Source organism: Humulus lupulus, chromosome 2 (genome assembly GCF_963169125.1).
Source record: "Humulus lupulus chromosome 2, drHumLupu1.1, whole genome shotgun sequence".
Classification (NCBI taxonomy): Eukaryota; Viridiplantae; Streptophyta; class Magnoliopsida; order Rosales; family Cannabaceae; genus Humulus; species Humulus lupulus.
The window spans coordinates 231962078-231976683 of NC_084794.1; the positions used below are offsets into that span (position 1 = coordinate 231962078).

At 39.1% G+C, this 14606-nt stretch overlaps 1 long non-coding RNA gene across 1 annotated transcript; it reads right to left on the bottom strand.

Annotated features, from left to right (window-relative positions):
* Positions 1-13136: 13136 nt before the first annotated feature.
* On the bottom strand, positions 13137-14583 carry LOC133819047 (uncharacterized). Its single transcript, XR_009886260.1, has 2 exons — positions 13690-14583; positions 13137-13615 (listed from the first exon to the last, which is right to left on the bottom strand). It is a non-coding gene; the product is annotated as an uncharacterized LOC133819047 (long non-coding RNA).
* Between the last annotated feature and the right edge of the window lie 23 nt (positions 14584-14606).

The window sequence follows — 14606 nt, forward strand, 5'->3', positions numbered from 1 at the left end:
TGTAAAGAAATACTTTAGGCTCTTATGGTCGGTGTATATTTCGCACTTCTCACCATAGAGATAATGCCTCCAAATCTTAAGTGCAAGCACCACCGCTGCCAACTCTAGGTTATGCGTAGGATATCTTTGCTCATATTCCTTCAACTGTCTCAATGCATAGGCTATCACCTTGCCAGCTTGCATCAACACGCATCGCAAACCCTGCCTAGAGGCATCATAGTAGAACAAAAACTTTTCATTCTCTGTCGGCAAGCTTAACACTGGCGCAGTAATCAGTCGCCGCTTCAACTCCTTAAAACTGTTCTCACACCTGTCCGTCCAAACATACCTTGTCTTCTTCTTTGTCAGTTCTGTCAATGGCGTAGCTATTCTGGAGAACCCCTCAACAAACCGCCGATAATACCCTGCTAAACCCAGAAAGCTTCTCACTTCAGGAACACTGCTCGGTCTAGGCCAATCCCTGACCGCCTCAATCTTACTTGGGTCAATCAGAATCCCCTCTTTACTGACAATATGGCCCAAAAATGTAACTTATGGCAACCAGAACTCAAACTTACTGAACTTAGCATATAACTTATGCTCCCTCAACCGCTGTAGTACCAACCGCAGATGCTGCTCATGCTCTACCTCTGACTGGGAGTAGACTAAGATGTCATCGATGAATACGATCACAAACTTGTCCAGATAATCCCTAAAAACCCTATTCATCATGTCCATGAAGGCTGCTGGGGCATTGGTTAATCCATACCTCGTTCGGAAAGCGGTCTTTGGTATGTCCTCCTCTTTAATCCTTAACTGATGGTAACCTGATCGGAGATCTATCTTGGAAAACACTGCTCTTCCCTGTAGCTGATCAAATAAATCATCGATCCTAGGCAGTGGATACTTATTCTTAATGGTTAACTCGTTCAGCTCCCTATAATCAATACACATCCTAAGGGACCCTCCTTCTTCTTAACGAACAACACTGGAGCACCCCATGGCGAGAAACTCGGTTTGATGAACCCCAAATCAAGTAACTCCTGCAACTGAATATTCAACTCCTTTAGCTCTGCCGGAGCCATTCTATAAGGTGTCCTAGATACTGGCTCCACTCCTGGTACCAATTCTATAACAAAGTCAATCTCCCGCTGCGGCGGCAACCCCGGCAGATCTGCTGGAAACAAATCTGGAAACTCACACACCAATCTAGTCTCATCCGGTCCAACCGAAACCACCCTAGAAGTATCCACAACGCTTGCCAGGAATCCTATGCAACCTTCCTGCATCAGGTCCCTAGCCTTTAAGGCTGAAATCATTGGTACACGCGGTCCATTAGCTGACCCCACAAACACAAAGGGTACCTCCCCTTCTGGTTCAAAAGTCACCATTCTACGCTTACAGTCAATCGTTGCCCCATACTTGGATAACCAATCCATTCCTAGAATCATGTCAAAGTCATCCATCTCCAGCTCAATCAAATCGACAGACAACTCCCTACCATCTACCTCTACTGGTAATGCTCTAATCCACTTCCTAGAGACTACCAATTCTCATGTTGGCAACAAAGTCTGAAATCCCCTAGCATACACACCACTAGGTCTACAAAGCTGATCTATCACTCTAGCAGATACAAATGAATGGGTAGCCCCTGAATCAAACAATGCAGTATACAAAGAGCCAGCACTAGAGATCTGACCTATCACAACTGAGGGGCTAGCCTCCACCTCAGTCTGTGTCAAAGTGAATACCCTGGCAGGAGCAAGACTGTCAATCTGCTTCTGCTCCTCCTTCTTAACTTGAGGGCAATCCCTCTTCAAATGGCTGGTACTCCCACAAATGAAGCAGGCCCTGATCCTGCACTCACCCTGGTGTCGACGCCTGCACCGCAGACACATAGGAAAACTCCTCCAGTTATCACTGCCACCTTGACGGCCGGTGGAAGCACCCCGTGCCCTCCTATCTGAACTGAGAGGAACAAAGGAATCTGGGGCCTTCCTCTTCTTCTCACTAGAACCACCACCACGACTGAACCCAACAAAAGGGGGCACTGTCCTCCTAGCATCGCGCCTAACAACGCTATCCTTCCAAATCTGATCCTCAGCCCTCTCAGCGGTAAGGGCTTTGTCCACAGCTTGGCCATAAGTAGTAGTCTCTGGATCCAGGGTAATATTCACATCGCGGGCGATCATAACATTCAGTCCCCGCGCGAACCTATCCCTCCTTGCCGCATCAGTCGGCACTAGATCTGGCGCAAACTTCGCCAATCTATCAAACTTTATTGCATACTCTGTCACTGTCGATCGATTCTGAGTCAGGTTGATAAACTCATCAACCTTTGCAGCTCGCACTGCCACACTGTAGTACTTTTCATAAAATAAGCTTCTGAATTCTTCCCAGGTCATTACTGATACATCCCTTCTCTGAACCACCACGTCCCACCAGATGCGGGCATCCTCTCTGAACATGTAGCTAGCACAGGCTACCCTCTCGTTCCCCTGAACTCTCATAAATTCCATAATTGAGGCAATCATATTCATCCACTGCTCTTCCCACAGTGGGTCTGATCCACCCTCAAAGGTGGGAGGATGTTGCTTCCTGAACCTCTCATACAAAGGTTCCCACTTATTTTCCAAAGTAGACTGCACTGCCACTGGTGCTGCAACCTGCTGCACTGGCAGCCCAGTAACCTGAGGCGGGGCCTGTTACCTCAACTATCGCAACTCTTCCTCTGTTCGCTGTAGTCTTGCTTTCATCTCAGCAAACATCTCTTGCCAATTATGTGGGGCAGGTGGAGGGTCCTGACCCTAGTTGTCATCCTCGGCCCTACTGCCGCGAAGTCTAGCTGATTGTCGTGGCATCTCAACAAATATGCCTGCAACCAATGACGCCGCTCATTAGGCATGATAACAACATCCAAAACCACCTCCCAGGCACATCAGTCATCCATAATAGTGTCTCATATAACATATAACACACAGCGGGCCATGCCCTAGCATCATGCATATGTTAACTCATTCATCATGCTCTATATAAAGTAAGCAGGCAAACAAGGCATTCAAACACATTTTCAGACATATCAGCCAATCTTACCAACCAACCCTGAGTTAAGCCTATCACTGACTGCGTGTGTACATGTTCGGTCAATCTCCAGAACCAATAACCTTGGCTTGCTCTGATACCAAGTTGTAACGCCCTACTTCCTTAGAGTCGTTACTAAGTGAGTTTAAAAACATGCTTTCAACTCGCAAATCGAGGTTTTAGGTCAAACAGTGTAATTAAGCCATAAACAAAGGAAAAATTTTAGAAATAATAATTTCCATAGAAAATCATAAAATTTTTACACTTGGGATCCCAAAATACAGTTTAGAAATATTTACAACATATAAATTGAACCAAGTCGACTAAACGAAAAAATCTAGGTTTATTTACAAGCATCTCCCAAAATCCTCTGGCTGTGGCAGCCAGGCTGGCCAAACATGTACACGCCGCCTCACACCTGCTGTACTCATGGTTGGTTGATCTTCTCTTTACCCTTACCTGCACCACAAAGCATCTGTGAGCCGAAGCCCAGCAAGAAAACCCACAAACAGATAACATATGCAACACATACATCAAGCATATAAACAGGCCACCATTGGGCTAAACACATACGGCCTAGCCGTCCCAGGCGTTTACCAAGCCCTGGGTTCGCGGACCACGCCGTGAGGATATCCCAGGTATCCTTTTAGGGACTCGCCCTGGCAACTCGCACTCCACGTGCTCAATGCTGCTCCCGGCCCCTTGCCATTCTCGGACTCGCACTCAACGTACCCAACGCCGTTCCCGGCCCTTCGTCGTTCCCGGCCTATACCGTTCCCAGCTCTTGCCGATCATTCACATAATAACATACATAGTATAATAAGCAAGTGCAGAATTCTAGCATAATCATTTAAAGGGCTACGCCCCAAAGTTCTAACATATTGGGCTCAGCCCTGCATACCAATTCTATTCAAACATGTTGGGCTCAACCCTGCACGCAAGCTCTATGGGAACAAGGGTTTTCTTACCTGAGTCCCGAGCTCTCCGAGCACCGATGTCCCGATCACAGTCCTCTAACTCAAGCCTCTCCGAATCCCTAGTCACAACATATTAACAATATCCATCCATCAAATTCTAATCCAATAAATAACTCCGAGCCATAACCCTAACCTCTGGAACCTTGAATTCTATCAATCCGGGTGATAGAATCCATCCCGAGCCTTACCCACTGAGTTCCCAAGCCTAAATACCCTTAAAAACACAAATTGGCACTAAGAGCCGCGGCCCTACCCACAAGCGCCGCAACTAGCCTCAAAACAGAGGCTAGCTTCCCACTGACACCCACACAGGCCGCGGCGCGCATGAATCTTCTCGGCCTCCCATGGCCGCGCGCGCACGGGCCGCGACCCTCACCTCCAAAGCCATATTTTCACCCTTTTTCCTGCATTTTCTTCAAGCCAATCCTCACCAAAACCAAGCTAACAATCCTAGATAATCAACACCATCATTCCAGCTCAGTATCAACATCAAAACCCATTAAAATCTACCCCAAAACTCAACTAGATCACTCAAGAACAATTCAAACTTGCTAACATGCATACTCTAACAACCAGCTGCAATTCTAAACATATTCTTATAATTAAAGCTTACCCCTTGCTGAATTCAATCCCAAAAGTTGATCTTCAATCCTCAAGCTCCAAGCTCCCCAAGATTTCTCAGCTGAAATCCTTCTAGTTTCTAGCCAATTCTTCCAAGTTCTCCTTAAGTCTCCAAAGAGAAAAACATCCACTTGCTTAGAGAGAAAAATGAGTCGGTTCCTTAAGTGTTCTGATTAGTTCTAAGATTTGTCTTATTCAACTTATGTCTATATGGTCACCTCAAGGCTCGGGGTACCAAAACGTCCCCGAGGGCAAAATGGTAAATTTCCCCAATACTCCCGCCTAGACATTCTATCCTCAAATATATCTCCAAATATTTATTTTCATGTCCCGATAATCCCATAACACCTAGTACCCAAATTACCCCTTGACTCGCCCCGAGTCGGATTCTCAACCCCGTTGTGACTTCCTGGCTAACCGCTCCCCAGGACTGTCTCGGATCGTGCTGCACAGACATATCACATATATATAACATTTATCACACTTACGCCCCTAGTATCCAAACGGGGCCCACATGCACAGTTAACTCAATTAAACATGCATCATTATCATATATTCACATAAATCCACGTATTAGCATATCAAATCATTTATTTCCCTCCAGGCGCACTAATCAAAGCCCTAAGCCCGATTAGCAAATTCGGGTCGTTACAGTACCGCTTATCATCCTTAGATGGATGGACAGTCCGAGAGGATGATTCAGATATTGGAGGATTTGCTGCGAGCCTGTGTGTTAGATTTTGGGGGATCGTGGGGTAAGTATCTTCCTTTGATCGAGTTCTCGTACAACAACAGTTATCAGGCGACCATCGGAGTGGCTCTGTATGAGATGCTTTATGGAAGAAAGTGTAGATCACCTATTCATTGGGATGAGGCAGGTGAGAGGAGATATATGGGTCCAGAGATGGTTCAAAGGACCAATGAGGCGATTGAGAAGATTAGAGCGCGTATGCTCGCCTCCCAGAGTCGACAGAAAAGCTATTCAGACCTGAAACGCAGGAGCGTGGAATTTCAGGTTGGTGATCATGTGTTCCTTAGGGTTTCACCCATGAGAGGTGTGAAACGGTTTGGTGTTCGGGGCAAGTTAAGCCCTAGGTTTGTTGGCCCCTTCGAGATTCTGGAACGGGTTGGGGAGGTAACTTACAGATTAGCGATGCCTCCAGCTTGATCAGGGGTTCATGACGTTTTTCATATATCTATTCTCCGGAAGTATATGTCAGATTCAACACATGTTCTAAGTTTTGAGAAACAGGAACTTGATCAGGATTTGTCCTATGAAGAGAAGCCGGTTCAGGTTCTTGACCGGAAAGATAAAGTCTTGCGGTGCAAGACCATCGCCTTGGTGAATGTGCTGTGGAGAAACAGCAAGGTTGAGGAGGCGACGTGGGAACTTGAGTCAGAGATGAGGGAGTGGTATCCCGAGTTGTTCAGGTAATTTTGAGGACGAAATTTCTGTAAGGAGGGATAGTTGTAACGACCCAAATTTGCTAATAGGGCTTAGGGCCTTAATTAGTGTGCCTGGAGGGCAATAAATGATTTAATATGTTAATATGTGGATTTATGTGAATATATGATAATGATGCATGTTTAGTTGAGTTAAATGTGCATGTGGGCCCCGTCTGGATATTAGGGGTGTAAATGTGATAAATGCTTTATATATGTGATATGTCTGTGCAGTACGATCCGAGACAGTCCTGGGGAGCAGTTAGCCAGAAAGTCACAACGGGGTTGAGAATTCGAATCGGGGCGAGTCGAGGGGTAATTTGAGTATTAGTTATTATATGGGGTTATCTGGTTATGAAAATAAATATTTGGAGATATATTTGAGGTTAGAATGTCTAGGAGGGAATATTTGGGAAATTTACCATTTTTGCCCTCGGGGACGTTTGGGTACCCCGAGCCTTGAGGTAACCACATAGACTTAAGTTGAATAAAACAAAAATGAAGAATCATTTAGAAACTTGGAGAAACCGACATATACTTTCCTTCCCAGCTGAGGATAGCTTCTCATTACTCTCCCTCTCTCACCTTCTATTCTCTATGGCATATCAAAGGAGAACTTTGGTGGAACTAGTCAAGAATTGAGGACTTTGGGCTATTGGAGTTAAGGAGCTAAGGGCTAGGCATTTGAGGAACCAGTTCAGAAGCATAACACAGCAAAGGTAAGCTCTAACTATGGGGATTATGCTTGAATTTCAGTTGTGTTTTTAGGTTATGCATGTGGGTAGAATTTGATCTGTTCTTGGGTACTTTAGCTGAGTTTTGGAGCAGGTTTTGATGGGTTTTGATGTTGGAACTGGGCTAGAATATTGGGGTTGAATGTCTGGAACTGTTAGCTTGATTATAGGATGATTTGGTTTGAAGAAAATACAGGAGGAAGGTGAAGAATTCTGGGTTTGGAGGAGAGGGCCGCAGCCCTAGGAGGGCATGTCGCGGCCCATGTGCGCGCGCGGCCATGGGAGGCCGAGAAGCTTCATGCGTGCTGCGGCGCTTGATGATGCGCGCCGCGGCCCGTGTGGGTGTCAGTGAGGTGCTAGCCTCTGTTTTGAGGCTAGCCGCGGCGCTTGTGGGTAGTGCCGCGGCTCTTAGTGCCAGCTTGTGTTTTTAAGGGTGTTTAGGCTTGGGAACTCAATGGTTAAGGCTCGGGATGGATTTTATCACCCAGATTGATAGAATTCAAGGTCCCGGAGGTTAGGGTTATGGCTCAAAGTTATTTATTGGATTAGAACTTGATTGATGGATATTGTTAATGTGTTGTGACTAGGGTTTCAGCGAGGCTCAAGTTAGAGGACTGTGCTCGGGACATCGGTGCTTAGAGAGCTTGGGACTCAGGTAAGAAAACCCCTGTTCCCATAGAGCTTGTATGCAGGGCTGAGCCCAATGTGTTTGAATTGCAGGGCGTAACCCTTTGATTGAATTTATTAGTATTATGTACTTGTTTATTATGCTATGAATGCAATTATGTGAATGATCGGCAAGAGCCGGGAACGGTGTAGGCCGAGGTCGGCAGGGGCCAGGAACGACAAAGGGTCGGGAACGGCGTCAGGCACATTGAGTGCAAGGTTGAGTACGGCAAGGGGCCGGGAGCAGCGTTGAGCACGTGGAGTTCGAGTTGCCAGGGCGAGTCCCTAAAGGATACCTGGGATATCCTCACGGTGTGGACCGCGAACCCAGGGCCTGGTAAAGCGCCTGGGACAGCTAGGCCGTATGTGTTTAGCCTATCGATGGCCTGTTTGTATAATTGGTGTATGTTTTGCATATGTTATCTGTTATGGGTTTTCTTGCTGGGCTTCGGCTCACAGATGCTCTGTGGTGCAGGTAAGGGTAAAGAGAAGGCCAACCAACCATGAGTGTAGCAGGCATGAGGCGCCGTGTACATGTTTGGCTAGCCTGGCTGCCACAGCCAGTGGATTTTGGGAGATGTTTGTAATTAAACCTAGATTTTGTCATTTAGTCGACTTGGTTCAATTTATATGTTGTAAATGTTTCTAAACTGTATTTTGGGATCCCAAGTGTTAAACTTTTATGATTTTCAATGAAATGAAATTATTTATAATGTTTTTTTCTCTATTTATGTCTTAATTACACTATTTGACCTAAAACCTCGATTAGCGAGTTGAAAGCACGTTTTTAAACTCACTTAGTAACGGCCCTATGGAAGTAGGGCGTTACAGTCTTCCCTTGAGGCGAGGATGTCTCCAGGTGAGGCCACGTCCCGAAAAAATGTCTAAGTCATGGATGTCTCCGAGTGAGGTCACGCCCCGAGGCCTGTCCTCGAGGCAAGGATGTCTCCAGGTGAGGTCACGTCCTGAAAGGCCCTCTTCACTCGCCCATTCCTCAGGTCTCGGGTTCTGGTCCTCAGACCTGGAGTCAATGCCAGGTGTCAATCACTGCAGGTGTAGGCCACCAGAGGATCATCTGACAACTTTTTGTGAGCCTCGATTAGTGGTGTCGAGTTCGTACCCTCGACAATCGACATTTCCCACAATGTCGCCTGACATAGGCGAACGTGTGCCGCATCCTGACAGTCAGAGATATGTTCCCCATAAAGTTGGCATGCGATTTTCTACAATGGGCCCCATACAACCTGCTTGGGTCGTAGTCTCTATTTAGTGCAGTCTTTTTTGTATTAGTTCAGCATTAATACCCCTGGATGGGGGAATTTGTATTAATGATAGATGATTAACATTAATGACTCCATCCTCTATAAATAGGGCTGGTGTATCTCCTTGTAAGGGGTTCAGATTTTTAGAGAGAGAAACTCTGTAACTCAGTGCAATATATATGCTGTTTGAGAACCACCATTGAAGCTTGCTAAAACAAGCTTCAAGCTCACTAAATACCATAGACTCGTGAGCTAGGGCTCTCTTATAGCCTGAACCACGTAAAACATTTGTGTTCTTTTATGTTATTTTCTTTACAGTCTCAGATTTAGTTGATGGCGAAAAAGACAGTCAACGCATACATTTATAACCTTTTAAAAAAGAAAAGAAGATTATGAAGTATTACCCCAGAACAAGGACCAAGCTCGATACGACAGGATGAAGAATAAGGATACCCAAAACAAACTTCTTCTGAATTCACTAACATCAATTTTTGAAAAGCAGTCCAGTTGGGTTTTGTGATTTTTTATCTTGTATCATTGGAAGATACAATAATTTCACTCCCACTTCTACACAACAACCTCTCTGAGTACTACGCAGCAGCAACCCACCCCTCCCCCACCCCCCCACCCCCCCCCCCCCCCAAAAAAAAAAAAATACTTGTACTGCTTTCACTAAAAACAATATTCGAAAATGAAAAAACAAATTCATTCACTTACCACACCAATTTCCCTCACCAAATCACCGTCCTTCACACCAATTTCCCTCTCCAAAGGACGACCACTATCTCACCATTACAGTTAGCCTAGCATGGGTGAAAAAGTTGTCATCATCGTCATATGCTCCGTAGAACCACTTCACCCTCCCATGGCCGCTCGTTATTGGCTTCAAAATAAGGGTTCCCCAATCAACATTTGCCACCTCAGTTATCCCCTTTAAAGCTCATTCTTTATTGCCCATTTAAAACGTGAATCTTTGACCAAATAAAACAAAATACACATTTATGAAAACAACTAAAACATCAATATGCTACATGAGTTTTTAACGCCTGTATATAAGAATTCTTCTATATTATATACTTATAAAAATAAGTTATAAGTAAAGAAAAGAAAATAATAATAATAATAATAAATGTTGAGTCCTATGAAACTTTGAAATGTCTGCAAACATAGGTAAGGACAAATTATCCGGTCCTAAGTGTTTTGTCCAACAAAGGTCCAACCGTGCCCTTATTATTAGTACAAAATACTATTTTTAGAGAAGCAACTAAAGGCAACTTCTTATTAAAAAAAACACTTCTCTATAAGCCCAAAGCCAAAAACTGTAATGATGTCAAACAAAGCCTAAGTCCTCTTAATGTTATCTAATTCAAAATTCAAGAGAAATAATTAAACTTAAAATATAATATAAATTAATATTGAAAAAATAAATCTTGAAACTTAAATTTTATGATGAGTGTTGCTAGCTGGGGGAAATTCCCCCTCTAATTTGTACTTTTTTCCTTTACATTTTGAATAGTAATAAAGCTTATTCAAAAAATATCCTTAAACATTCTCTTAAGAAAATCTCAAAGCACTCTTGTAACCCAAATCTAAACCCTAGCATATCATTATGAGGTTGATATAGTAATTAATAATTTAATACGTAAGAATTAATTTATTTTCCATACTCATATTATATTAAAATTTTAATATTTATAATAAAAATATATTTCAAATTATTTGGGCCAATGACTAAAGCTTCTATATTATTTTATTTGTGCATCCTTAATTATTACTATGTTTGAATTAAGATAGCTTGTTCCTCAAAAGAGTTCATTCCATTATTTGGTTTGACTTGGAATATGGCGACGACAGCAACATGTCATAGAAAGAGATAACAGGTGGAGCCAACGACCCACTAAGACTAACATATCTACAACTACATCCTTGAGCGGCAATCAAACGGAGGTGTGAATGCAATGTAGGAAAGGAAATTCATATTCCAAAGAAATTGTATTCCATTTACCTTAACCATTGTAATAAATTTTCCATTTCAAAATTATTAAATAAAATAATTATTTACACTTCGTACTTTAATAATATTATTTTATTATACACAAAGTTTTTTTTTTTAAATAAGGATAATTTTGTCCATATATTATTTATTTCATTCCCACAACAAACCAAATAAATAGTTTTGATTTCAGAATTCATTCCAAAAATAAAACAAAATATATATATATTATTTTTATTACCATTCTTATTATATTCAATTACTATTCTCATTACCAATCTAATTCTATTCTGCTTAACTAAACATCATCTTAGCTCTTATTGCCTAAATGAGTTATGTTCATTATACTTTTTTTTTACATTCTTTTTTGAACTCTCTTATTTGAATGTGTGCACTTCAATGTTGAAATCACTTTGTATTGTGTTGGAAATGGTGACCATTGTTTTAATTCAAAAAGCATTATCATTCCATTACTTAGGTCTATAGTTGGAGATGGAGAAATTGATTTCGATGAAGTTAAATTCCAAAAATAAATTGTTTAAAGCTCAACTTGCACGAGCCTAAAAGGGTAAGACTATCAAAGGCAATTTTCTTGAGAAAGACCTTTAGGCGTTATTACTCTAATGAACAATTGAAGGAAGTTTAAGAAACACAAATAAACTCGTTTTATATATTGTAGTAATTGTACTTCAGTTCTAATGGTAGATTTGGTGGCTTCTGTTTTGAGTTCAGGAGTGCCACTTCTTCATTTCATTTTCTTGTGAAATATGCTTTGGGTAACAAAGTTTTTGCACCTTGGAAAGAGCGAATCCCTTTTGCAAAAGGCTTTCCTTTATTTATACATATCTCTTCTATATAATAAGTGTGTAGATAACGGAAATTCTTGGTTTTAACGGTTTTTTATTTTTTTAATGTTAACTTTAACGGAATATTCTCATATTTAACAGAATATTCTTATATTTAATAGTAGTTTGTAAACACTTAAACTTAAATAAAATAAAATAAATAATTAGAAAAAATAAAATAAGATATTTTTGAGATATTTTACAATGATAATTATTTAAAAATAATAAAATCATACGTTTTATAACTTAAATAAAATTTAATTAAAGTTAAACTCACTTAATAGAATAATATCATATTAAAGATATAATATAATCTGCTGTCAATTAGCAACAAATTACTTTTTAAAAGAACTAGCAAAAAATTTAAATTTAAAATCCACGTATAATATTTAATATTATATTAAACATATAATATATAATCTCTTGTTGTCACTCCCAAATTCAAAAATTAGAACAAATATAAAATTAAACAAAAATAAATAAATTATTTAATTAAAATAAGATATTTATTTAAAATTTATATGATATTAATATAAATTTAATAAAAATAATTAATAAATTCTATAAATAAAACTAAGTAAACTTGGCTTGCAAGTAAATTGTATCTAGTATATATATATAAATATTAACGGTGTTGGTATGTGTACTAGATGTTGAGTATATTTGAGGTATATTATTAGGAAAAGTGATGAAGATGTGTTTCCAAAATATTATACAAAATAATGTGTTAGTATTTAACAACTAATTATATTTATTTAAAATAGGTACCTATTTTAAAAAATAGTGTCAACTTTCTCATATAATATTTTGGTGCATATTTTAAGGAAACATATTATTACTCTATTGAAAATGTGTTTTTACAATAGAAATTTGTTTATTTTTTTGTAAAGAAAAACCATTTTTTTTAAAGAAAAAAAAAATCAAAATCCATAAAAAAGTTATAAAAACATACAAAAATTAACATTGTTGAAAAAATCTCTATTAATTTCTATTATTATATTTAAAATATCATTGATTGTTCCTATTTTTTTTCTTACATAATTAAAAATTATCTCATTGCATTTATTATGTAGTTGCCATCTTATATTTAGGAAAGATATGATCTTTATTTGGGGGAAAGTACATGCTTAGTACCTTGTGTTTTAATAAACTATTATTTTAGTACACTTTATTACTAATATTACTCAATTTTAAAAATCGGTTAAAATTTGTATCTTCCACTCTAATTTGGTGGACATACTTTTCATAATGACCATATTACTCTCAATTATAATGAATTTATTGGTTTTAATTAATTTTTTCTTATTTATAAATATATTTAATTAATAAAAATATATAAAAAAAACATAAATAGATTTAACATCAACATTAAAATAAATTACACCAAATTTAACAACATAACTTTATCTTCATCTTCTTTCTCTCTCTTCAACTTGATAATCAAAATACTCTAACCTAATTCTCTCGTTCTCGTCAACCTTCAACCTAGGAAAAAATCCAGAATCAAACAATTCTGATTCAAAACATAAATAAAATACAAAATCCAACTAAAATTTATTCATTAGAGATAATAACATAAATCCATTAAAAAAAACAAATCTTTCAAAATATATACACAAATCTGAACATATAAACACATGTTTGAACAAAAAAAAAACGCAATCTACCATGAATTTTTCAATAAAATGTGTGCAAAACAAATTCAACCAAAAATAAATTCATATTTCAAACACACACAAATTTAATAATAAGAAAAAAAAAACAAATCAAACCCACGTTTTTGTTAAAGGACTTGCTTTCATTCAAGTTGTTCTAAACCCAAAAGAAACTCATTTCAAGAAAACCCATAAAAATCTTATTCAAGTTTTCATAAACCCAGAAAAACCTCAAGCAATCAGTCCAAGTCGTCCCCATCTCAATCTACCATCATCAGCATATTCCACTGTCGTCCACCGTCAGAGCAAGAGCATCTGGATTTGATGCTCGTGTCAGTCCAATCCTGTATGTCAAGTTTCTGAAAGAAAAAAAAAAGATAAAACTAAAAACTTCATCAGAAAGAGAACCCTAGATCCTCACACCCAATCTCACCTCACATAGTTGGAGATCCCAGTCCCTCTGCCTCGACAACCACCTGTCACCTTCGTTCCCGCTCAGATACCGGTGTTGAAGCCCTCGTCTTCAAAATTTGAAGGTGTTGCCATCGAAGCCTCCATCCTCCAGATCTAAAGTCATCGTCGTTGAAGCCTTTTTCATCGTCCAGATCTAAAGCCACCAATCATGAGTTGTTGAGTCTTGGGGAAGAAGAACACATATGAAGAAAGAGGAAGAGTGAAAGTCGAGGCGGGGGAAGAACCGGGGAGTGAGAGGAGAGGATTTTTTTTTAAAAAAAAATAACTTATTTATATTTACGTTAATTACTGTTTTTTTTTTATTAAAATATGTTTTAAATATTTTTAAATCAATTTAAAATAAAAATCGTTATAAATTGACACGTGGCAAGAAATTTTAAATTTTAAGGAGCAATTTGCTTATATTGAAAAATTTGTTGACCAAATTTAAGCCTAAAGTACAATTTCATATTGATTTTGTGAATTTAAGGTATGTATGATTATTATTCATAATAAAGGGTATAAAAGCTCAATTTTGATCTACTCTTTTTTTTTGTTTAAATCTTTTTACCAAAACAATAGGGTGCATCCATGAGATATCCCTTAAAAAATGTGATCAGTACAGGTTTCATTTTGAAAAAGAAAAAAAAACAAAATTAGGATATGCATCTCAATTTGGAAGCTTGAGATTTGGATGTCAAAATTTAGAAATTAGGGGCCTAAATGAAAATAACACTAAAAATAGAGGATTTCACCACAAATAATCCTTGTTTGCTCTCTCGTTGCATCTTATTATTACTTGAACTGAAATTCCTCTTGTACTTGATCAGTTTCATTTAGTTACACACACATTTAGTAGTTGACATAGTTAAAAACAGCATCCCAAAAAAAATGGTA